General features: G+C 46.1%; 1 long non-coding RNA gene across 1 annotated transcript; it reads left to right on the top strand.

Annotated features, from left to right (window-relative positions):
• The first annotated feature begins 117 nt into the window (after positions 1-117).
• On the top strand, positions 118-27433 carry LOC146208704 (uncharacterized). Its single transcript, XR_014705406.1, has 3 exons — positions 118-219; positions 15657-15719; positions 25224-27433. It is a non-coding gene; the product is annotated as an uncharacterized LOC146208704 (long non-coding RNA).
• The last annotated feature ends 362 nt before the right edge of the window (positions 27434-27795 follow it).

Below are 27795 nucleotides of genomic sequence, written 5' to 3' on the forward strand. Positions count from 1 at the left end.
ATTGTAATTGAAGCGATGAAAAGGAAGAAAACAACTTGAAGTGATAAGATTATCCAAGCTTTGAAATGAGTTTTCAGGATTAAAATACACGTTATCCATTGAATTGATGTATTTGCTGCGCTCCTGGATGATGAATTCTGTGGCGCTGAAGGTTTTGTCGGTGTTACAACCTATGGCTGGAAAGGCTAAGACGTTCTTTGATAGCAAAACAAGTTTTCGGTAAGTAGCTTGTTTGCTTCTTCGAAAGCGTGCTAGCTGTAAACCTAAAAAAGGGGTTGATTTTGTGGCCGAGTATTTGGTGAGCTCGCCTGGCTCACCATGTTCTTTTCACGTAAACTTTTCAGAGCAACGGAAACAAGAGGAAACACGTTCATCGCAAATCCTTTGAGCTATGTGCCGCATAAAATGAGGCCATGTCGAGGTGGGAGTAAGTCACAAAATTGATGTGCGATAGGCGACAGCGTGGCACCAATTTTTAAATGAATACCTAAGTATCAGCGCTGGTGTGACCAAAGCTGAAATGCGAACTCGGAAACTAAATACCCCACACTAAATACCCCCCCCCCCCCCCTGACGGCTACCAAAGATCCGTTCGCGGCGGGGAGAAAAGGCGTTTCGACGCCGAGAAAGAACTGAAGGTCTCGCGTGGAAACGGAGCGGAATAATGCTGTGCATTCTAGGCGCGCGCTTATCGAACTATGGCCGTATTCGCACTTTCGCAGATGTTGCATGTGCGCGTGACCAGGGTGTCCGGCCCGGCCCACCCGGGATAAATATACCTTGGCCCGACTCGGCCCGATCCCGAGTTAAAGGGCTTCAGAGCGGCTTCAGAGCGGCCCCAGTCCGTGCACAGCTCTAGTTCCTGCCTTATATATATAGTAGGCTTAAGGGTGCGGGTTATCGTCGAATGTGCTTCGGGGGGGGGGGGGGGGGGGCAGTGGTTAATACACGAAATGTGCAGACTTCCCATGCAGTTCGCCAGTTCCATCGTCATCGGCGTTTGTCAAGCAGATAAGGAGTCAACAGAAGGCAAAGGCAAATCCACATCTATAACATAGTCTGCTTATTCGCCATGCCATTGGTCGCTTTTGTTCAGCCAGAGGTTGTTGGGCTTTTTGTCAGGTGCTGTTGCAACACCCAATCGACCCAGTATGCACTGTTTTTGGGGTGTCATGAGTGCGACTAGACGGCAGTCATTCACAGCGAAAAACAAGCTAAACGTTACAGACTAGATTTTCTTACCCTCACGCGCAGACTGCTAGCGCGCTCCTGCTCTCGACACCAGGCAACATCTGTCAGGCGCGCGTAGACAAGGGACTGCTGGACTGTGGGCCATGCGGGTGCCTTGCGTTGAATACGTGTTAGCGATCGTTCTTCAATGATGTAGTTAACGCGCTGTGCCACGTATGCATGTAGGTGGACAATTTACAAAATAGAAAACCGACGCAAGAGAACCCGGTTTCCTTTATGGCTGAAGCTCAAAGAATATACAAGGTCAATATATCCTTGCAGCGTTTAGACGGTATATGGTGAGCTTAAAATGTGAAAGACGTATGCATACACGCAAACCTTGCCTAAAACAAACTACCTCTTAGTGGTGTAAATTCAGGCTTCTTTTTGTGGGCTCTCAACTCCTTTCATTTCAGCAAATGATAGTTGTTATTTACACGTTCTATTTACCGTTTATTCGAAAGGATTATGCCGTTCAAATTGCGCCGGATATATTCGATTCCGGTGCTTTGCGCTAACATGATTCGTAGGAAATGCAGTTGCAAAAACCATTATGGCTATTTTTGCTGGAAATAGAATATCGTTGCTTAATGTTCCACAACTGTCTGAACTTATCACGAAGGCCATGAACACGGGTGCGGAAAACTATAACATCTACATGACGCTGTTCCCCAATTAAACATGAAATTTTGAGCCTGTTTTAATGTTTTATGGAGCCAGGTTTTTATTAGGGACAATTCTTAGTGTGGTGCATTTGGTTATTGCTTGTGAGATAGATGTTAAATGCTTTTTCAGAAATGAACAAACTCGCTTTTTAAAGAAGGACCAGTGCCCCTCCTGTAAATATGCTGAGAATTTAAAGAGAGAGAATCACATCTGGAAATGGAATCCTGTACCCTAGCACTGCTTTGCCTATTCGTCTGTTTACTATGAGAGCGACCCCATGCCTTCTCTTGGATTCGTGCCCACAATAAAAGACATAATGGTCACCGGAATTAAATTCACCCATTCCTGTCCACTTGAGCTCGCTGAAACCCAAGATATCAATGTTCAATCTGTCCATTTCTCGCTTGACGACATCCAGTTTACTTTGCGTCATAGCTCTTACATTCCATGTTGCTATGTGATATATCTCCTTGCAACATCGGACTTTCCGGTCGCTTCCCGACACATCAACAACTGAGCGTCCTTTTGGCTTTTTCCCAGCCGCTTCATTCGTCCTGGAGCTACTAAGAATCGCCCTTTGTTCATTCTCAGTAGCATGCGGGACGCCTTCCAACCTGGGGGCTCATCTTCCGGCGCCATATCTATAATGCTATTGTGACTGGCCGTGGGGTTTTCTTGGCAGGAAATACTGGAGTGGGTTGCCATTACCTTCTCCAGTGAATCACATTTTGTCAGAACTCTCTGTCATGACCTGTCTATCTTAGGTGGCCCTGCACAGCAGAGCTCGCGATTTCATCGAATTTCGCAAGCCCCTCCACCACGACACGGCAGTGATTCATGAAGGGGACATTAGTACATACTCACCAGTCATATTGCAGTGTGTCGTGGGGTTGGACATATAATACTTACCTATAAACCATTAGACGTTCACAAAAGCGAGCGCGTAGAATAATCTTATTTTTAGAAAATGGAAGCCGGGGGGACGAAGTGTCCTTGATAAGGTGGCTTCTCATCGCTATTGTGAAACATCTCGCCAACTGCGTAAATCCGTTCGCTTAAGCAGCAGATCTTCACTCACGCAATCCGAGGAGGCTCAAGACGTCCAGTCACCATCTGGTTGCGTGGCATACACCAAAAGCCACACAGTAATGCCTGCAGCTGAACTGTGCACCCAGGCTAGGCCTAGCGCCCTCGGTGACACGCTTGCGGAGCTAGGGAGCTAGATTCGTCGACGCCACAGGCCTCAACGGCACTACCTGCAGTTCCTGAGCATGGGCCAGACGTGCAGATTCGTGCTGCCTCTTCACCACTTAAAGAGCCTGTCCCGCCTTCCGCAAATGTACGCCAGACAGTGAGCGATTTGCCCTCTGGGCGGAACGCGCCTGTACCTGCTCAGCCTATATTCCTGGATCCGCCTCGAGCCGCACTGCACGAAGAGCCGGGCAGTCCCATCGATCTGTCATCGGCTCCGCTATCCGTATCGCCGGGCGTTCGTGCATCTCAAAAGCGTCCTTCGGCTGATGCTGCACCGGGTTCCTGCTCTGCCAGCGGCGGCTCTCAAGGCAAGCGTTCCTGCTTAATGATTGACCATGCTGATCTGGCTACTTCAAACTCAGCGAGCCACAAAGTAACAGTCAAATGTCTGGTAACCAAGAGCCTCACAGATATACCAAACATGATTGTACAGGCGAATCTGGATGCATGTCTTGGAACGAAAGGCTTTCGCGGCTTTACGGCCAGAAAGAAATCCAACACCATTGCTGTGTGGCCTCCGACTTTGGCTGCTGTAGAACGGTTGCAAACGGTACGGTGTATTAAAGTTACCAGTGAGATATCGGTGCCAGTACAGATGTACTTGGTTGAGGGGTCAGACTTACAACGTTGCGCTGTCTACAATGTGGACATTAATGAAGACCAGGCCGCCCTTCAGCGTGAGTTATACTGTCCCACACACCGAGTGATTCAAGCACGTTACATGGGAAAGGGGCGCTCTTGCATTGTCACCCTGCAAGGTCCACTAACGCTACCAGCCTGCTTGTACTATTAGGGCTGCATTTTACGGCCTCGCCCATACAAGCCCAGTGCAGTCTACGGTGACAACTGCCTCCGCCATATGCGTAGATCCTGCCCTTTCACATCTCAACAAGAAGTAGCGCCCGGGGGCGCACCAGCCTATCGATGTGGCCTCTGCAAGGCTGACGACCATGATATAACCTCTCCAACCTGCCCAACAAAACAGAGTGCAACACAAAAGATTCGGCGTACCAATTCTAAGCAATGGTCTCAGAATGTAAATACGGCACCTGTGCACATTTATAACCGGTTTGACGCTCTCCAATGGGATGACGATGAGTAGCCAGAACTTGGAGAGCCGCATGAAATCGCTGAGCAGCAGACATATAGCGACAAAGTGCTTAAGGACCGCCGACGCCAGCAGCCTAAAAACGACGTAGCATGCCGGAGCCTCCCAACGACGACATGATAGAAGTGGATAACCAGATTGCACGCCTCTTCGCAGAGGTTGCTAAGCTTCGACAGCATCGTGCACTGCTTGCACGCCGAAGGCTTGCTGAGGGATCCAGCACCACAAATGGAAATGCTGAATCACCACCGACTATGTCCCGCCCAGCTGCTTCACTCAGTGCTACTCCCAGAGTGTCTTCTGCAATCTCAGATAATTCTACCGCATCCTTGCTCCGTTCATGGTGACGCAGCTGTCCAACCTGACATCTGTTCTGTTGCAACGCTTTTACTGCTAACGAAGGAGGGCTTCTAAATGCTTTTCTCGTGTGCTCCAATGGAAATGCAGAGGCATCTCCACTAAAGTGGGGGAGCTCAAAACCCGTCTTCGTTTTCACAAGCTTAAAGTGTGGGCCCTGTTACTTCAGAAGACCAACGCCTTGCCAACGATTCCAGGCTTTTGTGGTTACGCGTCCCCATCGATGATTGACCGTCGGGTGCACACTGCTTCCTCTCCAGGAAAGGCGGTGGTGTATGTTGAGACACGTTTCCCTCACGTGTGCCTCTCTCTGGAAACCTTCTGAAACTCATACCAGGAGGTTGTTGCAGTTGCTGTTAAATTGCCAAAGGTAACTGTTGTGGTAGTCTTGTTTTACATGTCAGGCCAGCAGGTGGCTCTCCCTCACGTATTAATCTGGGCTGGCTGTTGACTGTGCGTAGGAAATGCCCCAGTTGCCCGATTCTAGTGCGAGGCGGTTTCAATGCTCCGCACTAAGATTGGGGGTATCCTACTCCAAGCCCTCGTGGTAGGCGTGTGCGGGACGTCTTCACTGATCCGTTATTTACTCTCCTGAACAATCTCGGCACAGCAACGCGGACTGTTTGCAACAGCACCACTGTTACATATGCTCCTGATCTGACGTGGTGGTCTGGCCCTGGCACTCCCTCTTGGCGCATTGAACCTGATTGCTGGGGGATTGACCATCACACAATCATCATTGGTGTTCATCCATCACGAGCACGCCGGTGGCGCCGTAAATGCATGGTGGTCAACTGGGATAATTTCCTCACTATTCTGCAAGGACTTCCTGTGGAGTCGTCACCACTGCTTGTTGACCGCATAAAATGCGCGTTAGACAAGGCTGAACTCGTACATGGACAGGTGTCGATCGACCGGTTCCTGACATCGGTCTGCTCAACTTGTGGGCTGCTCCCCGACATGCTGAGCTGGCGGCTTCACGAGATCCTACATCAGCTCAGGCACGTACAAGGGTGAACCATATTACAGCTAAGGCTCGCAAGTATGAACGGGATCTGGCACGACGGTAGTGGTATACTTGGTGTGAGCAATTTAATACCAAATCATCAAATGCATCTCTCGGCGAACTTTGCGGGCAATGGAACAAGGTAGCCGTCGTCCCGACGCAGCGATCATCGCATGCTTCGCAGCTAACTTGTCTCCGGACGATTTTGCCAGAGAAGCGGCACGAAGTTTGTTCCATTTCTACCATTTCTAACGCTGTAGGGATTCCAGCACACGTAGGCAAACGGCCAACAGCAGGCGACACCGATGGCATTGCCAGTCCTTTGTCCATGTCTGAGTTGCTTGCGGCAATGGATGAGGCCAAACAGAAGACATCACCCAGTCCGGATGCCATTCATATGAAGTGTACAAGAACCTGAGTAACGCTGTACTACCTCAACTTCTGGACACCATTAACAAAGTATGGCTAGACGGCTCTTTACCCGCCATTGTGATCCCAATCCCAAAACAAGGGAAGCCGCCGACGGATCTCGGCAACTTTCGGCCGATTTCTCCAACATCAACACTGTGCAAGCTGACAGAAAAAATGTTAGCCACACGACTACCCTGGTGGCTGGAGCAGCACGGTTTCTACCACCCCGCACAAATTGGCTTCCGTCCATCCATAGGCACTGAAGATGGGCTGGCTGTTTTGGCCTCGCAAGTTCTGTCGTCAACCTGTAGCCGCAATGTACGCATCATTCTCGCGATGGATGTCGAAAAGGCGTATAACATTAGCCACGACGCCATCTTAAATTGTATTGACAAGCTGCATTTCCCTCTTAAGGTATGCAGTTTCATAAAATCATTCCTTGAAAACAGAAGATTTGCAATATGGCTTAATGGCGATTCCGTCGGATCATTTGTACCTGTTCGCGGTGTACCCCAAGGCTCGGTACTGTCACCAACGCTGTTTAATGTTGCCTTCATTCCCCTTGCTTGATGCTTACATAATGTCCCTGAGGTGAACTTTTTGATCTATGCTGATGATATTACGGTGTGGAGTACGCACCAGGACATATTTACTCAAGCGGCAGCTTTACAGTCAGCCTTGGATATTAGTGCCAAGAATGTTAAATCTGTCGGCCTAGAGCTTTCGACGAGCAAAACTATGTTTACGTTAGTCGCCAACCGCTGGGTCGCCGTAAACTCGCGGCGACGCCGATCCGTCTCCAACAAGTGAGACATTGAAAATTTTGGGATTACCGAATAATGAGTCGAGAAAGGGAACCGCCTGGCTTTCTCAGGCTAAAATGCAGGCGATGCAGACCTTGAGCCTGATAAGACGTATTGCCCCTAAATCCGGTGGCACTCGATCCCACGTCGCACGGCATTTCGTGACAGCGCTTTTGCACCGACGCCTCATTTATCAAGCACAGTTTCAGCACTGGACAAGAGCTCAATGGGATCGTCTAGAAGGAGTAAATAGAGAGGCTATGAGAAGCATTACTTGTCTCCCCCGAATCACACCGGTCGTGACACTACAAGAAAACGCTGAGCTCAACACATTAGATGAATTAGTACAGCAACGCCGTGATGCTCGTAGCCTTAAGGCGACCCTTTTGCACTCACAGCGAGCACTCCGGGCCTATGCTACATCGCACACCATATTGCCGCCGACATCGCCAGTTCTTCCCCAATGGAATTTTGTTCAGCTGGGCGAAAACAAACCTACTGACCTTCATAGACTAACGACATCTTATGCGGCATCACCCCTTCGTAAAAGGATAGCAGAGCAAGACACCAAGCTGCCCCAAGGCTCAATAATTGCCTATGTTGATGCCAGCATTGACGGATGTGAAACGACAACTGCAATTCATTGTCCTTGTAAGACGGCGCTTAATAGCACATCTAGATATCAATTTCCTGAGCCTCCTTCTTCTTTCTGTGCTGAGCTGGTTGCCGTCCAAGAGGCCCTTCGCTCTCTCTCCGTCATGACCTTACTACCTACAGCTAAAATTGTCATCCGCACCGACGCCCTACAAGCAATACGTCTGCTCCGACGCGTCAGTCGCAGCCCAGAAATCTGCCAGAATATACATCGTCTGGCGGCTCGCATCTCGCAAACCATTCAAACTGAGTGGGTTCCACTTGAGCTACTCAGTTCCCAAACCTCCGCAGATTCTGCAACCCGCCAAGCGACTCTACCTTCATCATTGACACGCTTCCTCATTATGGATGATGCCACTCTGCTTCTCACAAGAAAGGAGCACCTCCGGCGCCGCACAAGTGCTCTTGTCCCACCGTGTGCGATATAAACCTCCCCAGCGGTCTTACCCGCGCTGAGGAGGTTGCGCTACGGAGGATCCGTGTTGGGCTTGCCTTCACACCTGCGGTGACACGAACATGGCCGCAATATCGACATTTATATCAACGTGCAGGATGTCCTGTCTGCAAGTCACCAGATCACGAGGCAGATATTCACCACTTGTTGTGGGTTTGCCCGGCACTGAAGCCCACAAGAATTCGGCACCTGACGGCAGTAGGCCTTTCGCCGAACAACCCATCTTCATACATTGCATGGACGCAAGGGCCTTATCATCGCTTCTATCGAACTTTATTCGAACAGCTAACCTTTTTTCTTTCATTTAATACCCCCCTTTATTTTTTAGATATTCCATTATGCCCTGGGGCAAAAAACAACGTTATAAAAAAATCTTATTTTCCGACTAATCTAGACCCAGCAAACCACTATTTATTAAACTACGCGTGCTGCCTTTTGACCTGTTTCATCAGAACACTTACTCGAGAAGAACTTACTCGAGTTCTGCCAATTTATTCATATGATCTTGTCACGGACATCACAACCCGCTGGCCTTTCAGTATCTGGGTATGTGATCTCTCAACAATGACGTGCCGAATTCTTGGCATTTTTTGTTCGCAACGCCAGCATATGTCCAGCTGAACAGAGTCTGTAAAGCTGGCGCATTGATTGTACACCAGAACTGTACAGTCTAACCTTCGTAGTACAAATTGCGAGGGTATGCGGTTTCTAAATGAAAGCAAACAAAACTTGTACAGTATGCTTATGAAATAATTTTTGGTGCTCTAAAAAGCACAACTGTTCGCAATAAGGCCCTGTTTTGTGCTTCAACTCACCCTGTCTGTATGGCATGACAGAACTGACGAGAATTGTGACTGCTATGCGCTTTTATTATTACTGGCCTATGGCCCAGCACGCCTTCTCATGGACTGCGGCACCAGCTCCGTGTGTAAGATCCCTTTGGCACCCAAAGCAGCAGAAAAAGATACTGGGCTAGAAGCTCTATCTCCAGTGGCTTGAGAGTGCTCAACAGCCCTTAAAACCGATAACAGTGCAGTAAATATTCATGCACATTCTTGTACATGCGCATCCATGCCTGCACGTCACCAAGGTTCTGGCTCACAGGCTCAGTACGGGGATAAAAGTGGCCGGGGGAACGGCAAGGTCGAGTCGAGTTCGGCAGGCTGGAGGACTCTCAGAAGATGCGTCATGAAAAACCCTCTTCCGAAGATGAAGCAGACGAAAGGCGCCAATTAGCGCCCTGGGATTAAGAGGCATGAACCTACCCGGCACGCTCCACGAAAACGAAAGTGAAACCAGATAAACAAAACATGACCATTGATGACGAGAGATAGCATTTAATGATGGCGATGAAGGTGATGTCATTCCTCGTAATGCCACATACCTAAGGCAGAGATCGGCTAGCGCACGTTGAATATCGAAGGGTCAATCGGGAGCGCTTCTGCCACCGCAATGAATGTCAGCGGGCCTAACATTAGCACACCTGCCCACGCCACTGCCCACTTCACCCTTGTCCATGACAATATCCAACATTTCTTATGTTTTCTGTCCGATCAGCTAGTTGAAACATTTGCTTTTTGAAAATCATGCTCCCATTTTCTAATAAATTTTCCTGGCGGCAGGAATGGCAATTCTGCAATGAAGCAGTATCTATAACATTGAGCAGTATGACACTAAATGCCACAAAAGGAATGCTTTTGGGTGGCCAGCCGCTATATTGTCGATTTTGCTGCGAACTTTCAGATCAGAATAAATATGGCGTGTACTGCAGCCAGCAGTAATCCTCATAAAATTAAGGTCTCTGCTGCCGTAAACGAGTAATTCTAATAAGGATAAAATCATTACAGATCGGTTGTGTGTGGACGGGATTTCTTAGTGCTTGCCGCGACCTTGTCGCCGCGTTTCGGTCAGCAGTCACTTGCTACTGAAAACACTTAACTGACTCTGATCACTACGTTGTTTGCAGTGATGGGCGACCGCACTAAAAATGCGCTAATCACTCATGAGAGTAGTACCTTCGAGGCCATATGAAACTGCTGACACATCTGCTCACAAAAATGCAACAAATGACAAAACGGCGCTGCACTGAGTGTTTATTAATCGCACATATCTCAGATATCTATTTGGCTGCTGCGGATGACGGATAAAACGTTGCGATGCACATATCTTTTCAAAAACGAAATGAATACAGCCTGAAATGTTTGCCATTGGGCGCCGCAGTGTTGGTACAACCGCAGCTCCTGTGCCTGTACAGGTACTAACACCATAGAATACAATAGCGAGTCTCATTCGGTGCTCAAATTCTAGTGCCAACTGTGGCTCGGTAAGCGTCCTGTGCTCTAACACTCTAGTTACGTACTGAGATATTTCGAACCCGGCAGCGATAGTTAAAGCTCTCTCTTTTTTGCCGGTGGAATAGAGACTGGCTTAAAGAACGGGAACTCAGGATATCAAACACAGGGACACATCATTGCGGGGAATCTTGCACTTGTTTCTTGCTCCGGTTTTGCTTCGTCAGCATTTCAGTATTCATTAGCACGGAGTGGAAGCGCCACCGCCTGTTCCCGCACACAACTGCAAATGAAAATCTTTCGGCTGCCATTACGATGCTGCACCTTGGAAATGATATAACGTGACTAAGCTCGATTTCCGTCGTAGGAGAAGTGACTACGTCCAAAACACTCCACACAACCTGTAGCCAATAAATTGCACGTTATTAGCATGCCAAACACTTCACGTCCCGCAATAGAATCAATACTGCTAGAGATTTCATTCTTGCGCTTTAGATGTCGCCCCACCATCTCGAAGTTAACTTGGATTCTAATAATAAACGCACTATTACTTCCTATGAATATTTTTCTTTTCATTAACATTCGATCAGTGAAAAGCAGGTACGCTTCGAAGTTTTCAAAAAAAAACACTCAAGTATGTAAACCTTATTATAGTCTAGAGTGTCACCTGAACTCTTTTTTCGACTCTTCAAGCGCCACTTGACCAATCGGCTTCTTTGATTGCTGAAGGAGTCTGTTTTCATTACAATACTCCCCGTGGGTGCGCATAAACAATTTACACATCCCTTATATTAGCTGTTATGATAACACATGAACAATGTTAGTGCACCACGGCACATCTTTATTCAATAGTAAGCAAAAGTGCAAAATAGCTTAGCCCAGTTTTCGTATTTTTTTTTATGCTTCCAAGCGTTTCTATATTTCTTTTTAGTCTTCGGGCGACGCAATCTCAATGTGCGTGCCGAGGGAGGTTTCACTCCTGAGATGCGAGCTTGCTTCAGTTTTACCATATCCTCGGTGATGGTGTGAATCGTGTCGCTCGCCGTTTGGGCCACAACACCAGCACCCCACTTGCAGACTCCGTATTCTGGATTCAGCTCATAAGGATTGCAAGTGCACCACATGCCGCAGTTCGTGTCGACACCGGGAAAGCACTGTTTCCAATAAAAGAAAGGCATGCTTTACACACTGGTCTTAAATTCTGTAAGAACAGAAATAGCCACATTTTTCTTTCTTTTCATTTGTGCTGATCTAAACGAAATGGGAGCACTTAAGCGCAGAATTGTTATTTACAATCATCCACGCCATGAAGTTTTCCGTCAATGTTTACAATTCATTATAAAGATGTGGTCTACTGATAAAAACTAGAATTTGTTTAGTAATCGAAGTGAATTATGTGACTTTGAAACTGCTATAAAGTGCGAGGGTCCTGTCTTTGTACAGTCATAAAATTTATGAGCCTGAACACGGGAAAGCGTGCCGAACTGTACAATCAGCGCAGTCTAGCGCACGCTGGCAGTAACTTCGCGAACGAGATATTCGCGGCTAAGGCTGTTAGATTAGCGGATGCACTCCCTGCCATCAATGCGGTCTGTTATCCCTTCTAGACCCGCAATCTTCTGCGTTAGCTATCTGCAACACGTGGTGATGACAGCTCAAGAAAGGCGCACTTATATGTATCCTACATGCCGAGCGCGTAACGATAAGAATGCTGACGTGCTGTCCAATTATGGAGTTTTTGTGCCTTTGTTTACAGCGCAGCTCTTATGCGCCCGTTCATTGGTTTAACCGCGCCGCCATCGGCGTTCCCGGTGTAACCGAGTGAAAGGGCAGCTAAAAATGGGCGAAAGAAGAGCCAAGAGCTCTGCGTCGTTCGCTGGTTGAAACGTTTCTGATTGGTTGAATTTCTTGATCATAAAATAAACCACATATGCTTTGATAACGCTGATGCAGTTTTGCGTATAAAAATTCCTTGAGCGGTTTTCTTTCACTTCTTCGGGAGCCACACCATGGCGCGTGTACCCGACGAAGAGCGACGGCACATCATTGACCTAGCGCTGAAAGAATACAGCCAACGGTCTATTGCGGCCATGACCGGCCGACCGCTCAAGGCTGTCAACAGAATATGTCCCGCCTATAAGACAGAAGGAAGAATCGGCGATGCTCCACACCGGCGCCGACCAAGAGCAACGAGGGAAGAGGAGGATCAATTGATCATTGCGGCAGATCCTTTTCAGACAGCGAATGAAATCATGGAAAATACCGGAGTCAATGCCCACCCTGCCACTGTGCGGAACCGGCTGAAAGAAGCAGGCTTGCGCAGTCGCGTCGCCGCACAGAAGCCCTTCCTGAACAGCACGCACAAGACCAAGCGACTCCAGTTTGCAGAACAACACGCGTCCTGGACTTCGGAGGAGTGGAAAAGAGTAATCTTTACAGATGAATCCACCTTTTGCACCAAACAAGCCCAAAGGAAGAGAGTCTGGCGGCTAGAAAATGAGAGGTGATGCTTGCATTTGTATCTTATTTCCCGTTGAGTCGTCTCAATAGAATTATCCTAATGTAGGAGGAGGAAGAGGATAAAAGCTTCACGCAATCAATGGCTTCTTAATTAACGATGTCGACTGCAGCTCGAAATTGAAATCTTCGGCTGCAAATGCTAGAATGAGTTTAGTCGCCAGTCTCATTCAAGAAGCTTTATATTCTCTTTGCACATTTGTGCTTATTGTTCGTGCGCGCACTCTTCATTTGCAGGCACCATCCGACCAATATTCAAAGCGTAGCCGCAAGCGGCCGCACAACAGTAAATACCTGGGGAGCCATCTCGCATCTCGGACTGGGACCGCTGGTCCGTATCGAGGGCCACTTGACATCCGCCCGTTAGAGCGAACTTCTAAAGGACGTTATGCTGCCTTACGCTCGCCACGGACCCTTTCCCAACGGCAGTTTCATCTTTGAACAGGACCTTTCCCCTGTACACACGTCTCGCCTTGTGAAGGAGCTGCTGGAAGACGAAAGTGTAGAGGTCCTGCAGTGGGCTCCAAAAAGTCCTGACCTGAATATTATGGAGAATGTTTGGGGGCGGATGAAGCAACGCTTGGTGCGGCCTCCACTTCACAGTACGAATGCTGACGGCCTTTGGCAAGCGGTGCAAGAAGAATGGGAGCGGCTCCGTGAAGGTGGCGCATTTGTTGCCTCCCTCTACTCTTCTTTACCGAAGAGGATGGCTGATGTCATTCGCCTAAAAGGCTGTGCTACTTGCTACCAGAAGCAGGCGAAAATGTTCAAAGTTACCTTAACTGCAGGATGCTTTCCACAGTTCCCACTGTAGTGCGAGTAGCAGTTGATTTTTGCTAAATTCTTCTTTCTACTCCACTCTCAATAAAATGATTCTCCAAACCACAAACTGTGCAGTGCTTTGTTTTGTCTTTGACATATATGCACGCAAAATACAGTCAGTAGTGTTTACTTGAAAACATATATATAGATTCACAAATAAGAGAACGAAAAACGTGAGCGTCTTTGCAGACTTGGCTTATGGTCAATTTTTATAACTAAGGCCACTACAACGCGAAATATTAAGAGAAGCTGCAATGGCATTTCTCGAGATATCAAAATGTATCTTTAGTTGTAGCAGTGCATGACAGTTGAAGGCGCCACTGGTCAAAGGTTATTTTAAAACGTAATTTTATTATTTTCTTTTCGCACCCGGAAAGTCGATCTGCAATTATACGGTACCGTACTCCACTGTTGAGAATATCTGAGCGGCGATGAAATGGTAATAGCATCAAAATGACCATATGCATAGGTTTCCTCGGCATTGGTTACAAATTCGCACGCCCAGTATCCAGGCACTCCTTTTGTAAAGGAACGCATGTTGTTTTAGCGGCTGGGAACCCGCATCAGATTATCGCTTTGCGCATGCGTGGGAAAGTGACAGCCGCTTAGTGCCCGCGCCTTTGTTATCAGTTATCCGTTATTGCTGTGCGAAGTAGACAGTGAGCGGGAGCTGGCTGGGAGTGCATCCGCTGATCTAACAGCCTTAGCCGCGAATATCTCGTTCGCGAAGTTACTGCCAGCGTGCGCTAGACTGCCCTGGTTGTACAGTTCGGCACGCTTTCCCGCGTTCACGCTCATAAATTTTATGATTGGCTAAAGCGAGTGCTCGCCCTCAACTGAGGCCAAGGAATTGGAGCTCGAATCGAATCAGGATCATTTGAGAAATCCCTAAGCTGCCCCGTTCCCTCCTACAGTCCCATAACCCTTTTCCTATATCCCATTTCCATTTCCCTTGTCCCATCCCTTCCCTCTACTTCCCAGGGGAGATCACGGGGGATCTCCCCGGGCCCGCTCCCGGCTGTGGGCCGCTGCGTAGAGATTCCCGCATTTTTTTGGAACCTTCGGGTTCTTTCACCTACGGGTGCAAACACAGACCAAGCTTGTCCTTCGGGACCAATTCTTTTATATTCGATTGGATTGAGCCTGTTATACCTAGTGGCACGGGCAGAGGCATATTATTTTATTTTCTTTTTTTGGTTGCCTCACCATATTATATGTACATGAGCTGGAAGACAGGCCGCTGTGCCGCACTTGTCTCTAACGACGAATGCTACGTTAACGTTAACATGAATTTCAAGATGAATTTTATTGAACATTATTTAGATTATGGGAACTATAGCAGTTAAACATTAAATTTAGGATACAGCCTTATAAATATTTTTCAACCATGTTCTGTTTCGCCTCTTTTAGTAAAAAATATTTTGCGACGTACATTAGTTTGATTACTTGCATTGGACGAAAGCTTTAAAACATTCTTATCCGCATACTTTGGTTTCAAATGAGGAATTGGAATGCAATTTAGCAGTCCTACTTATTTAAAGTTGTTTGTGATGAAGCTGTACTTAAGCACTTTTCCATACAATTTCTTCCTCTTTTAGTTAGTGTCACTCCTATCATTTCAGTTGATACTAAGTTGTGAATATTCTTTGTACTGATTATTTCTGTTCTTTATTTCGAATGAAATGAAAAATGCAATTCAATATGTAATAGTTTCGATAATGCTTTCTCTACATTGTTTTCTTGTAAAATGAAAACATGCATTTTGTTAATACGCTGTTCTGTCCTTGTCCAAATAAGCGTTTGTCAACATTAGGGATATTGAATGAGAAATGCCATCTTCCTTCATGTAGCTTAAATTGTAAGCAGTAAAATTGTAGTATAGCCATGACGCCTATTACATAGGTCGCTGCTCTTCTTGACGCGCTTCCTTGCAAAACTGTCTGTTTTATTCCCCTTTTTTGGGGAACGGAGACACTTATTGAATTTATGATTTTTAGCTGGTTGAGATTTTCTGATATGTAAATTTTGTTTTTCAAATGCAAAATGAATAAAAGTAATTTCGCTCTCCTTCATATGCAAACAGACAAACTTGGCACAAAGGTGGCATTTTATGTACCAAGAAACGGCGCACTATCTTCAATGCTTGGCAAGCGAACAATAGTGTAGCTGTAAAACTCTGTTGCCAAAAGATAGTAGGCGGTTTTTTCAATTCGTAATGTTTAGTGACCGATCATTGTCATGAAGCCATTTATCATTACAACATCTTCATTATCATCTGGACTAAGCTACTGCAGGACGAAATAATCTCCTTTATCACCCGGTTATGTACTATCCTCATCTCCCTGACCCTCCTAAGTTTCCCTTATTTCATCCGCACACCATATTTCTCGTGCTACCTTTCAGACGCATACCTTCTCTTGGGACCTCCTCGTCACCCTTAGTGCCCATCGGATATACTACCTTCTCTTTCTATCTCCTGCCTCTACCTATTTTGTCTCCTTGGTCTCGACTACAATGCCATAAATGTTTCGTCCATTCTGTGAACCACTTTGCAGCCTGCCACAAAATATATACATTCTGCGACGTTATAACTACTTTTTTAACGTTTACATGGCTTTGCGTACGTATAAAGCCTTTAATAGGAGAAACAAGTTTTGTCTTTCGGTTTCAGTAAAGAAATAATCCTTCTTTCTTATATTTGCGTAGAAATATGCCATCTAGTTTAAATTATCTCCATTGTGTGGTGTTTTCCATATTGTTCAGTTTTAGCGTTGTGTGGCAACAGTGCGTGTTGCTTGTGAGCTGCCAGTTTCTGCCACCGAAGATAATTGGTTCACAGGAAGGGAAAGGCGCAGTAACTGTCACACTTGCTCTGTGGACACCCGAACCGCGCCGTAAGGGAAGGGAGGAAGGTAGGAATGAAAGTGGAAAGAGAGAAAGAGGAGCCGTAGTGGAGGGCTACGGAGTAATTTCGACCACCTGGGGATCTTTAACGTGCGCTGACATCGCACAGCACACGACGCCTCTTCGTTTCGCCACCATCGAAACGCAGCCGCCGTGGTCGGGTTCGAACCCGGGAACTCCGGCACAGTAGTCGGGCGTCTTACCACTGCACCACCCCGGCGGGGCACCCACCGAAGATCTCTTCGGCTTTTTCGAGCTAGCATGTGCACTCTTTTTAGTGTGAATATAAAACGACCATATCATATGTTGGTAAATATCCATGAATGCAAGAGAAAAGAGTACATCTCCCTTTAAGAACACACCGGAATGACCGGTTGCGATGAATACCGACAACAGGCATAAATGTGTGGCAGCGGTCAGGAGGTAAAAAAGCAAAGTATATAAGAAAATAAGAAATATTAAATAACGCATAGTTTCAATGCATCTTATGAAATATAAGTGAATAATAGTTCCAATGCTGCCTTTAGAATGCGTTGCTTTTCGAAACCTTAGTCATTCAAATAGAAACATTTGAAGCAGTTTGGCTTTTCAGTCACAGAGAAGCCAAAAGAGCTCTTCTAAGGCATTATGTTCGGTTCTTTTGTTTGCAGGGAAAGAGCAATAATATAACTTTTTCCATATTGATTTCTTTCGATTTCACTTTTATTTTTTTTTTTAATTTTGCAATTTTGTGTTTTTTATCACTTTTTAAATTTCTGTAGTTTTCATTTTGTATTTCTCAGCGCACAACTTGTATTCGTCGCTGCAGCGTGATAGAAAAGTCGGCTCCCTCACTAGGTTAGATTTCTACATGGCGGCTCCCACAGAAGGATAGGATCAGGGCTCCACCCAATGAAAGAGCTCATAGGTTTAGTAGTTCATGCTTTTATGGAAGGAAATATTGACAATTATCCTGCCAGCGGCTAAATAAGTGTCAGCGGAAGTTTTCAGAGAACTTTTCAAGCGAATCGTCGCCGTCAGCGGCTGTCATATTATATAGCCAGTAGCAACAAAAATATCTTCAGTGGGCAGCACAGACGGCACAAATCTATAAACCGATTAGTCATTCACTGATTAGGCTGCTACAATCGTTGCACATTTAGGCGCATCAAGCCCGCAAATGACCACAGACAAATGACCACAGTGCAATGTACGCCAAAAACTAATTTTCTTTTTATAAGTGCGCGGTGCGCGAATGCTTGGGTGTCCTCAAAAACGTGATCTGGATCCTACAAATGCTTTTCTTTATACACCTGTCCGCAAAGAACCCCAGAAAAGTCATCCAGAAAAGCCCAGCGTGATACTGGCGAGGCTTCACGATGTCCGCCCAACTCCCTCGTGTGGCTATGGTTGCCTCCCACAACTCTATCCCTCCCCCTTCCACCTATAAAGAAAGCTGTAAACGCGGTATCACAGTCAGTACCGAATGCTTCACCAAGCATCTCCTGTCAATTGCATAGTGGAGCCCATCGCACACAGAACAGACGCGTTGCTGTGGCCGCAAAGAAACCCATGTCAACCAATTCCTAATACGACCTATGCGTCCTTTCGGCTCCATAAGGCACAGGGATGGACATTTTCATGCCGGGAGAAAACATAGTTTCCAAATCACTACTACGTTTTCCACCGGTGGCTTACGATGGCAATTCGCTGCGCCTGAAGATAAAAAAGGCTGGTCGACCTATGGGTCCCGTCTCTGTCTGATGGTCCGCCGGAAGCAGGTCCGTTTGATCAGCTCAATCCTTCTGAGTGCCTTAAAAATACTCACTCTTACATGATTACTTTATCTGTCATTATTCTGCGCAACGTATTTTGTCGGCATTTCTAGATTATCAGCCTAGCCATTCATCAGCAAATTAATCGCTCACCGCTGGCGCAACTGAAGCACCTTATCATTTACACGACCGCGGAGCCAAGACATGCTCCTTTCACGGTATTCGAACATGGGTGGACACTGTGGGTCATATAACAGTCTGACGCTATTTGATGAACGTCACTGCGCGCACATAGCAAGCCTGCGAATTTCTAATTGCGTAAACTAGGCGAAAGTTAGTGCACCCGTCACACCAAGGACGAACTGTCTTGAGGAAAAAAAAGGAAACTTATGTGGCTTTCACCAAGGACGAGCTACGTATATCTAATCACTATCAGGGGGCTGTAAGGAATAGTTAAAATACAGTAAATTGGATTTCTGTTAACCGTTTTGTTAGCTGCTATGGCTCGCCTGTTTTTGACATCCTGTACCACTAATATTACGATGCCTGAAAATATACCCCCCCCCCCTTTTTAAACATCTAAACCCCAATTTTTAAGCATCAGTGATTGGCTTCTTTGGCTCACCAGATATGTTCAGTTCAGTTCAGGCGTTCAGTCGTGTCCGACTCTTCGTGACCCTATGGACCATGTCACGCCACGCTTTCCGGTCTCTCACTATCTTCTTAACATCACATAGCATCATCTGCAATGCCTCGAGAATGCCATCTAATCATCGCGTTCGCTGCCTACCCCTTCTCCGGCGACCCTCAACCTTTCCCAACATCAAATCTTTCTCCAGCGACTCCTCTCTTCTCATCAGATGACCAAAGTAGCTGAGCTTTAACTTTAGAATTTGACCCTCCAATGAGCAGTCAGGGTTTATGGTCGACAATATCGACTGATTTGATCTTCTGGCAGTCCAAGGAACTCTTAAGAGTCTTCGCCAGCACCACAATTCAAACGCGTCAATTCTTCGGCGGTCAGCCTTTTTCACAGTCCAACTCTCGCATCCATACATCACAACTGGAAAGACCATAGCACGGGTTATATGGATCTTGGTTGGCAGACTGTCTCTGCTCTTTACTAGGCGGTCAAGGCTAACCATTGCTCTCTTTCCTAGAAGCAGGCGTCTCCTAATTTCATGGCTGCAGTCTCCTTCCGAGGTAATCTTGGCGCCCAAGAACAGAAAATCTGTCACAGCTTCCACTTCTTGTCCATTGATGCTCCAGGACTTGATAGGGCAAGACGCCATGATCTTCGTCTTTTTAATGTTCAGTTTAAGCCCAAACTTCTCACTGTCTTCTTGTACGCGCATCAGAAGTCTCTTGAGTTCCACTTCACTTTCTGCCATTAAAGTGGTATCATCCGCATATCTAAGGTTGTTGATACGTTTTCCAGCAATCTTCACTCCAGCTGAAGACTCGTCCAGACCGGCCTTTCTCATGATGCACTCTGCATATAGGTTAAATAGACAGGGCGACAGTATGCAGCCTTGCCTCACCCCTTTCTCAATTGGAAACCAATCAGTAAGACCATGCCCAGTTCTGACTGTGGCCTCTTGCCCTTCATAAAGGTTCCTGAGGAGACAGATGAGGTGAATTGGAACTCCCATCTCTTGGAGAGCTTGCCACAATCTGCTGTGATGTACGCAGTCAAACGCTTTCGCATAATCAATAAAGCAGAAGTAAATGGGTTTCTGGAACTCTCTTGCTTTTTCCATGATCCAGCGAAGGTTGGCAATTTGGTCTCTAGTTCTTCTGCCCTTGCGAAACCCAGCTTGCACGTCCGGAAGCTCCCGATCCACATACTGCTGCAGCCTACCTTGCAGGATTTTTAACATCACCTTGCTAGCATGCGAAATAAGCGCGATCGTGCGGTAGTTGGAACAATCTTTGGCACTGCCTTTCTTTGGAATGGGGATGTAAACTGACCTCCTCCAATCCTGTGGCCACTGCAGGGTTGTCCAAATCTTTTGACATAATGTATGCAGTGTGTTAACAGCGTCGTGGTTGAGGTTTTGAAGCAACTCAGCTGGAATACCATCAATTCCGCAAGCTTTGTTCTTAGCAAGGCTGGCTAAGGCCCATTCAACTTCACTCTTCAGGATGCCCGGCTCGAGATCAGTAATCACAACCGTCTTATGTTGGGTTTGCACATCCGGGTCCTTCTTGTACAGTTCTTCTGTGTATTCCAGCCACCTCTTCTTTATCTCTGGGGCTTCAGTGAGGTCCTTGCCTCGTTTGTCCTTTATCACGCCCAGCTTAGCACAGAAGCTTCCTTTGATATCTTTGATTGTCTTATACAGACCTCTTGTGTTCCTTAATTGGCTGTTGTCCTCAACTGCTTGACACTGTATGTTCAGGAAGGCATTCTTATCTCTCCTTGCTATTTTCTGAAAATCCGCATTGAGAACTTTGTATCTTTCTCTTTCCCCCATACCTTTTGCCATCCTCCTTTCCTCAGCTATTTGCAAAGCCACTTCAGATAACCAGTTTGCTTTTTTGCATTTCTTTTGCTTTGGAACTACCTAAGTAGCAATTTCTTGTATTATATCACGAACATCAGTCCACATCTCTCCGGGCTCTTTGTCTTCTAGATCTAATTCTTGAAATCGATTCCACACTTCCACAGCATATTCTAATGGAATCTGATCCAGATCATACCTGAAAGGCCTTCTAGTTTTCTGCGTTTTCCTCAATCGAAGCTTAATTTTGGCAACAATAAGCTGATGATCGGTGCCACAATCGGCCCCAGGCCTTGTTTTTACTGCTTGTATAGCGCTTCTCCATCTCTGCCGGCAAATAATATAATTGATCTGATTCCTGTACAGACCGTCCGGTGAAATCCATGTGTACAGGCGCCTCTTGTGCTGTTGAAAATGAGTATTCGCTATGGTCAGGTTGTTTTCTTGACAGAACTCTACTAGCCTCTGCCCAGCTTCATTTGGCTCACCAAGACCGAACTTGCCTGTAATTCCGGATATTTCTTCACTCCCGACCTTAGCATTCCAGTCTCCTATGAGAAAAACGACGTCTGATGATGGGGTGCGGTCTAAAAGGCATTGTAGGTCCGCATAAAATCTCTCAACGTCAGCTTCTTCAGCAGCAGTGGTCGGTGCATAGACTTGGATAACTGTTATGTTGAAAGGGTGACCTTGGATCCGAAGTGAAATCATTCGGTCGTTTTTGGGGTTGTACCCTAGCACTGCTTTGCCCATTCTTCTGTTTACTATGAGAGCGACCCCATTCCTTCTCTTGGATTCGTGCCCACAATAAAAGACATAATGGTCGCCGGAGTTAAATTCTCCCATTCCGGTCCACTTGAGTTCGCTGATACCCAAGATATCAATGTTCAATCTGTCCATTTCTCGCTTGACGATATCCAGTTTACCTTGCGTCATAGATCTTACATTCCATGTTGCTATGTGATATATCTCCTTGCAACATCGGACTTTCCGGTCGCTTCCCGACACATCCACAACTGAGCGTCCTTTTGGCTTTAGCCCAGCCGCTTCATTCGTCCTGGAGCTACTAGGAATCACCAGATATGTAGAGCCTAATTATTGCTGCAACATTAAAAAAATATGCTCACCGGAGTGGGGGCACAGAGTGACCCGCCTCGGTTACTTGCTCTGCAATGCACAAGGAGACATTTATCCTACAAATAAAGGAAATTGCCGAATAATTGCAGAGGTTTGAGTGGAGATATGCGAAATACCCTACTCGCGGTGCGCTGGTTGTCACGATTGCCCACGTATTGGCTGCTTTACCTATAGATGTGAAATTTACATGAATGGCATGCTCTTTTCATGGACTGTCTGCAGGCAACAAATTTCTGCCATGGTGAGAGTTGGTAGCGTCCTCAGAACCTGTTCGTTACCCATGTGCAAAACATTTGCACTTGCAATGAGGATCGTGGTAACACTTGCCAGTGCTATATTTCACAGCGCTCGCTATTACCTGCATTTTTGTTTCGTTCGTCAAAGGCACAAAAATCGGCATAAACTTTGCGGAGACACTTAAGCTTTGTCCTTTAGGGTACGACACGACTTCTTTAATGGCTTCCTTCTGCTGGCTTCCTTTGAATGACTGTTTTTCTAAAAAACAGTTTGCAACTGATCGTATATTTCTCTTATTATCCCACAAATAATGTATATTACGTATTTTGAAACATGAACTAGACCTTTTGGACATACATTCGCAAGATACCATTTTTCAAATTGATCCTAGAAATATTCGACTTACATAGATAAAAATCGCCTCACTATTCGACCCGTGCTAGCATGCATTGTCATCTACTTCTAACTACACCATGGTCAATGGTTTCGAAGCAACACTTCATCCGCAGTAGGACCATATGGTGTGAAAGCGATGCAAGCAGAGGGACCCGCAGGTGATGCTTTGCATGGTCATATTCTTAGCCTTATTACGTGACCAGGTCGGACGCATTAGCGTTCTAAATACAGTCACCGTGTTATAACTTGATTTGGATAATCGTCTACTGCACATATGTGGGCTAGACCACTGCGTCCCACGCGAGATTCAAAGGTCATTATAAAGCACGGACGTAGGTCCGTGCTTTAAATCTTACCCTCAGATCTCAATAGCGAAGTTCAAGTTGGTAGCTCCTGCTAACTCGGCCATGTAATGCTGTTTCGTGGCACCAAACAACCGGATGACCATCACTAAATGACAGAGTTATCTGTCTGCCTGCTATCACCTGCAGATCCATATCCATGATTATTAGCTCACAGCGCCAATAAGGCCAACCAAGATAGGTGAACGGGATTATTAACGCTGTCGCTTTAAATGCGTCGCGGAAGGCGACACCGTTGAGAAAGAGTTTAGCAAAATCATATCTCGCAACATTACCACCATTTATTGATGCTATTATTTAACTTCCACGTGCAGAAATCACACAAGCTAGGAATCTAGCTCACTTTCCCAGTGAAGACAGGCCGAGTATTCTAGGAAATGCAACATTTGTGTGTGCACAGTGCCATTGTTGCTGAGGAGCCCAAGTGACTATAGTTCAGGGCACCTAACAAGTTGGTAGACAGAGTTCAAGAACTCTCGTTGTGTGTGGACAATAAGTGTAGCAATACAGCTGCACTGCAAATATCTTTTGAATTTTTTTGGTTGATTATTTTTCAAATTTTATCAGATTGTTTGCTTTTTGTAGCAAAGTACTTGTCAATGTTCGGCAAGTATTTCCATTTCACGAAGGGAAATTAAGTTGTCCAGGTATGTGATAAATGTTACTTGTAAGCTATTTTGTTGTTTTTGAAAAGTGAAGCCTTTGATAAGGAATGTGTTTGAACCGAAATGGTTATATATAAGATGGACACAAACAAAAAAAAATGTAATCACCTGCATAAAAATTTGAGTTAAAATTTCAGTCACCGGGCAAACACGTATTCATGCGTTCTCTTCTAGTGCTCTCATTTTTATATTTTCTTTAAATTTTGCATTGAACGCTATTTTGTGTGCGCATCGTGTACACTGCCCTACCACGTAGCTATATCAGAGCCAGATAATGACATTTCTGAAGGCATTTACGCTAGCTTCCATGTCAGCGTCGATGTATGTAGAAGATGGACCTTAACCAACTAACCACGTCAGGCGGCCAGTGGCATTAAAAGGTGTTGTGCTAGAAGACGTCTTGTCATTGTGCAGCCTAGTTTATCAATGTCTCTGAGCGAGTGATTCTGGTGCATATTTAAGTGGAACATACGTTATATCACGTCCCTGCATGGCTATTTTTTTTTTCATTTTGTCTTTATGACGAATTCACTTCCTACTGCACTGCTTGCCATCCGTGGCTGAGTACCACAGTATTAAGCTTTCTGTGGCAAAAATAAATGCTAAAGAATAAATTCCATATTCTCTCGGTTTCTTATCCTATAAAAGGTAAATGGGACCACGCTGGCGATAGCGAGATTATTTTGAACTTTACTGAAAATTTTTCTACATCCTTTAGCCAATCGTGTTTGAAAATAATATTTCTTTCTAACCACAAACAGCCAGCAAGGTGTAATACTACGGCACCCGTACAGGAGACTTGGTAGCGAAAATCACTGTAGTACCCAAATCGGCCGTCTTTAATATACAAATTGGCGAGTCAAAGTCACCTTGTACTATGAATCAAACTTTTGCAACTCGGGTGCCATGTAGGCTTTGCAAGCCGTCACGTGGTAGCAAATCGCACCGGCTATAGTCCGCATCCTTCACTGAGGTGAAAGGTAGCCTCACTGTTCCCAAAGTGCAGTGACAAACAGACCGACATACAGACAGACAGTTAGATTGACATACGGATGGACGGATGGCCAGACAAACAGACATAGAGCCAGACAGAGATAGGAGGGACAGACAGAGAGACCGAAAGACAGACAGACAGAAAGACAATATGCCTCAATGCGTGTAGCTCAGTTGAAGATCCATAGAATCTGAAAGCAAGCCTTGAATGAGCAACAACGCCAAGGTCTCATACATGTGCAACACGAGAAATCTAACCAGCTAAAGGTGTATACTCAAACATACCTGTATCGCATTTCTTAGAGACTTGACAGAAGTGCACCTAATATTCAGTTTTAAGCCATTAATCAAACAGAATTTATTGATGTTGTTGATGTCAGCTTGAAATTGGCGCCAGTCCTCAATATTTACAATTATACGGAATAATTTAAAGTAATCTGTATAGAGCAAACTTCTCGAGTTCATGTGTTCAATCCTTAAAACAAAAGCGGTCCTAAGTTGGAGACGAAGTACTCCCGAAGATCATGCAAATTCGTTTTACTCACATCCGGAAAATCAGACGATGTTACGGCGGTTGCCAAGGTTGCTTTTGAGTCATCGGTAGTACATTTGGCAAAGTCCGTATTTTTCCATCTTCATCACAAGCACCTTATCACAAGCACCTCAACGGCTGTGATGGAACGCCGTTTTTTTTTCAGGCACAACGTCGTCTATAACCCGAGCTGCCGAACTGACAGTGGAGCCTGAAACCTTTTCCCAAAGAACTACTCAGACAAACCTTTATTATCAGCCTGAAGATTCACCGCTTACAAAATGGGGTGAAAATATGTGGGTGCGTCGATAACACAACTTTATGTCATCGCCTTCGCCAACCAAATCTCTACAATTGGCTTGGAACGCAGAATCTCAGGCTTGGATAGTCACCGGCCCGGCAGCAGTATAACAGTTTGGGTGCGCTCATTTTCCTTAGTTGATCGCCTCCGAGAATTGAAAACACTACCTGCCTCTGATACAGCTGGTACAACCTCCCTGACTTGGCACGGTGTCCTCTCAACTAGGATATCTGTATTTATATCTGCTGCGTTTTCATGAATGATGCGCCAATTGTTAGAACAAAGATTCACTTCAAGGAAAAATTTTCAGAAATACAAATGTTCAGTCGTGTATATCGCTACGGGTAACGTCGAGCGAGATCGCATGCATTGCGCGCGTATAGGTCTAAGCTCTTGCATCCTCTCTATAATGCACTTTGCTTAAGTTGCCATTGGTACTGTGAGCAGGTCGTTCTGGATGTGAAGGGTTTTTAACGCGGTAGCGTTAAGGAGCTCGTGTCGCAGAAAAGCCGGTGTCGTCGGCGGCGTTGGCCGTGAGCGATAAATCCCGGCATGCACTTCATAAATAAAAAGCAACTTCCAAGATGGGATGGGTGGGAATCGAACCAGGGTCTCCGGAGTGTGAAACGGAGACGCTACCACTCGGCTACGAGTTCGATGCTTCAAAGCGGTACAAAAGCGCTTCTAGTGAATGCGGTGTTGCCTTAGAAACGTGCCGTAGAACGTTATACTGCGGTGTATATCGGTAATTATGAGCATGTTACTTACAGAAGTCGCAGTTACACGAGTAGCGAAGTACGTTTCCGCTACACATCTTCTGCGCTCTGCGCACATGCACAGCCATCTTGCGGCAAACACAGAAGAACCCCTCCTCGCAATCTGCGGCGCTGCCCCGACACGTGGCGCGCCACTCGCCCCTGACGTTTCGCCGTGCACCCTCACGGGTTGTAGATTCAAGCGTCTATCCTTTCTTTATATCACTATCTTCCCTCACCCGCTTCTCCCCTTCGGGCCGCGCGGGTACCGGTGCGAGGATGCCCCAATACCCTTGCGTTTAATAAGTTTTCTCGCTCTCTCCCCTTCAACATCCAGCGTGCGTCACTCAAACAGTGGTGTTTAGGCGACGCGACTCCTCTTTCCGCTCACAGCGCGATTGCTAGGTGCAGCGTCTGATGCCGGACGCCTCTGACGTGATCGCTGCGCCGTAGCGCTTCTGCTGGGAAAGCGTCCCCTGCGATGTGTGACTGACCGACGTACTCAGTGCGTGTGAACGCTAAAGGAACACTGGAGCAAGAAATGTTGTAGTGTGCACAACACAGTGCGATAATGTAGATTGCGAGAAGCACTTGTTTGAACAAGTAATTAGAAAAAAGTTGTACAGTGCACTTAGAAGTGTTGAGTATGAAAACTATTTCTTTGTGTGACTCAAGAGCATACCGAGCGAATGAGTGGGCGGTGCGAACGAGGTGCAATAACGCTATCGCGTTGCACTCTTGAAGGCGAAGCTTAAGCGTCCTCCAAATTTTTTCTTGGTGTGTGTTCTCCGTAAACCTTACTTAATGCGTGTGTAAACGCGCGAGGGAGCGGCCTTTAGGACTACTTTGTCATTGCTGCTGGAAGCTGGTTGCTGTGTCTTGTCTACCGCGTCCACCTCGCAGCAGCAATTTCAAAGTGAAGAAGTGCTTTAAAGGCATTCGCTCGCGTGAATACGTACGTAGGATACGGCGTGCGATCTCCGGAGAGCACACACCAATCTCCCCTCCCCTCTTCTTCCAGTGAGCGCTTGTAGGTCCCCAGCTCTGCGAACGTTCCCTCTTCTGCGCCGAAAATAGCTCGGTCCATGGTAGGGTCTCGTTAATGTAAGACGTAACTAAAGGGGGAATTGGCGTACGTACTGCTGTAAAACGTGGTCGCTGGCAGGTGTACGAAATTTTCAACCTGCCTTGCTTCTCTTTTTGTATAAAAGAAACGGTGCTAATGAATACTGTACGAAAGACAAATTGTTAAAATCAGGGCAAAAAATTTGGACATCTAAGCAACGCCACACCAAATTTCGGTTTTTCTTTTCTTGTTAAAATGCTCCTGCGCAGAGATAAAAATCAAAACGATGAGGCAGCGTGGCAGCATTTTGGAAGCTCCAAGGATGTTCGATAAATTCTAAAATGGACTGTTCTAGACCAAAACACACAGTACTTACTCGGTATTAGGTAGAAACTGAAGCACCATGATTATAATCAAGTGACGCCTTTCCATCTCGGATCCTGGAGCTCTTTGATTGAAGCACAATAGTTCGTTAGCAGCATAGCTTCTTATTTATATTATGTTCTCATAACACGCATTAAAGATTGAAATATACTTGAAGTTAGCACATTGCATGACGCGTGCCATTTAGGCATGTTATACTCTCCGCTCTACACATGCAAAAATTGCACGTGGA

Source organism: Amblyomma maculatum, chromosome 1 (genome assembly GCF_055883805.1).
Source record: "Amblyomma maculatum isolate TAMU_Amacu chromosome 1, ASM5588380v1, whole genome shotgun sequence".
Taxonomy (NCBI): domain Eukaryota; kingdom Metazoa; phylum Arthropoda; class Arachnida; order Ixodida; family Ixodidae; genus Amblyomma; species Amblyomma maculatum.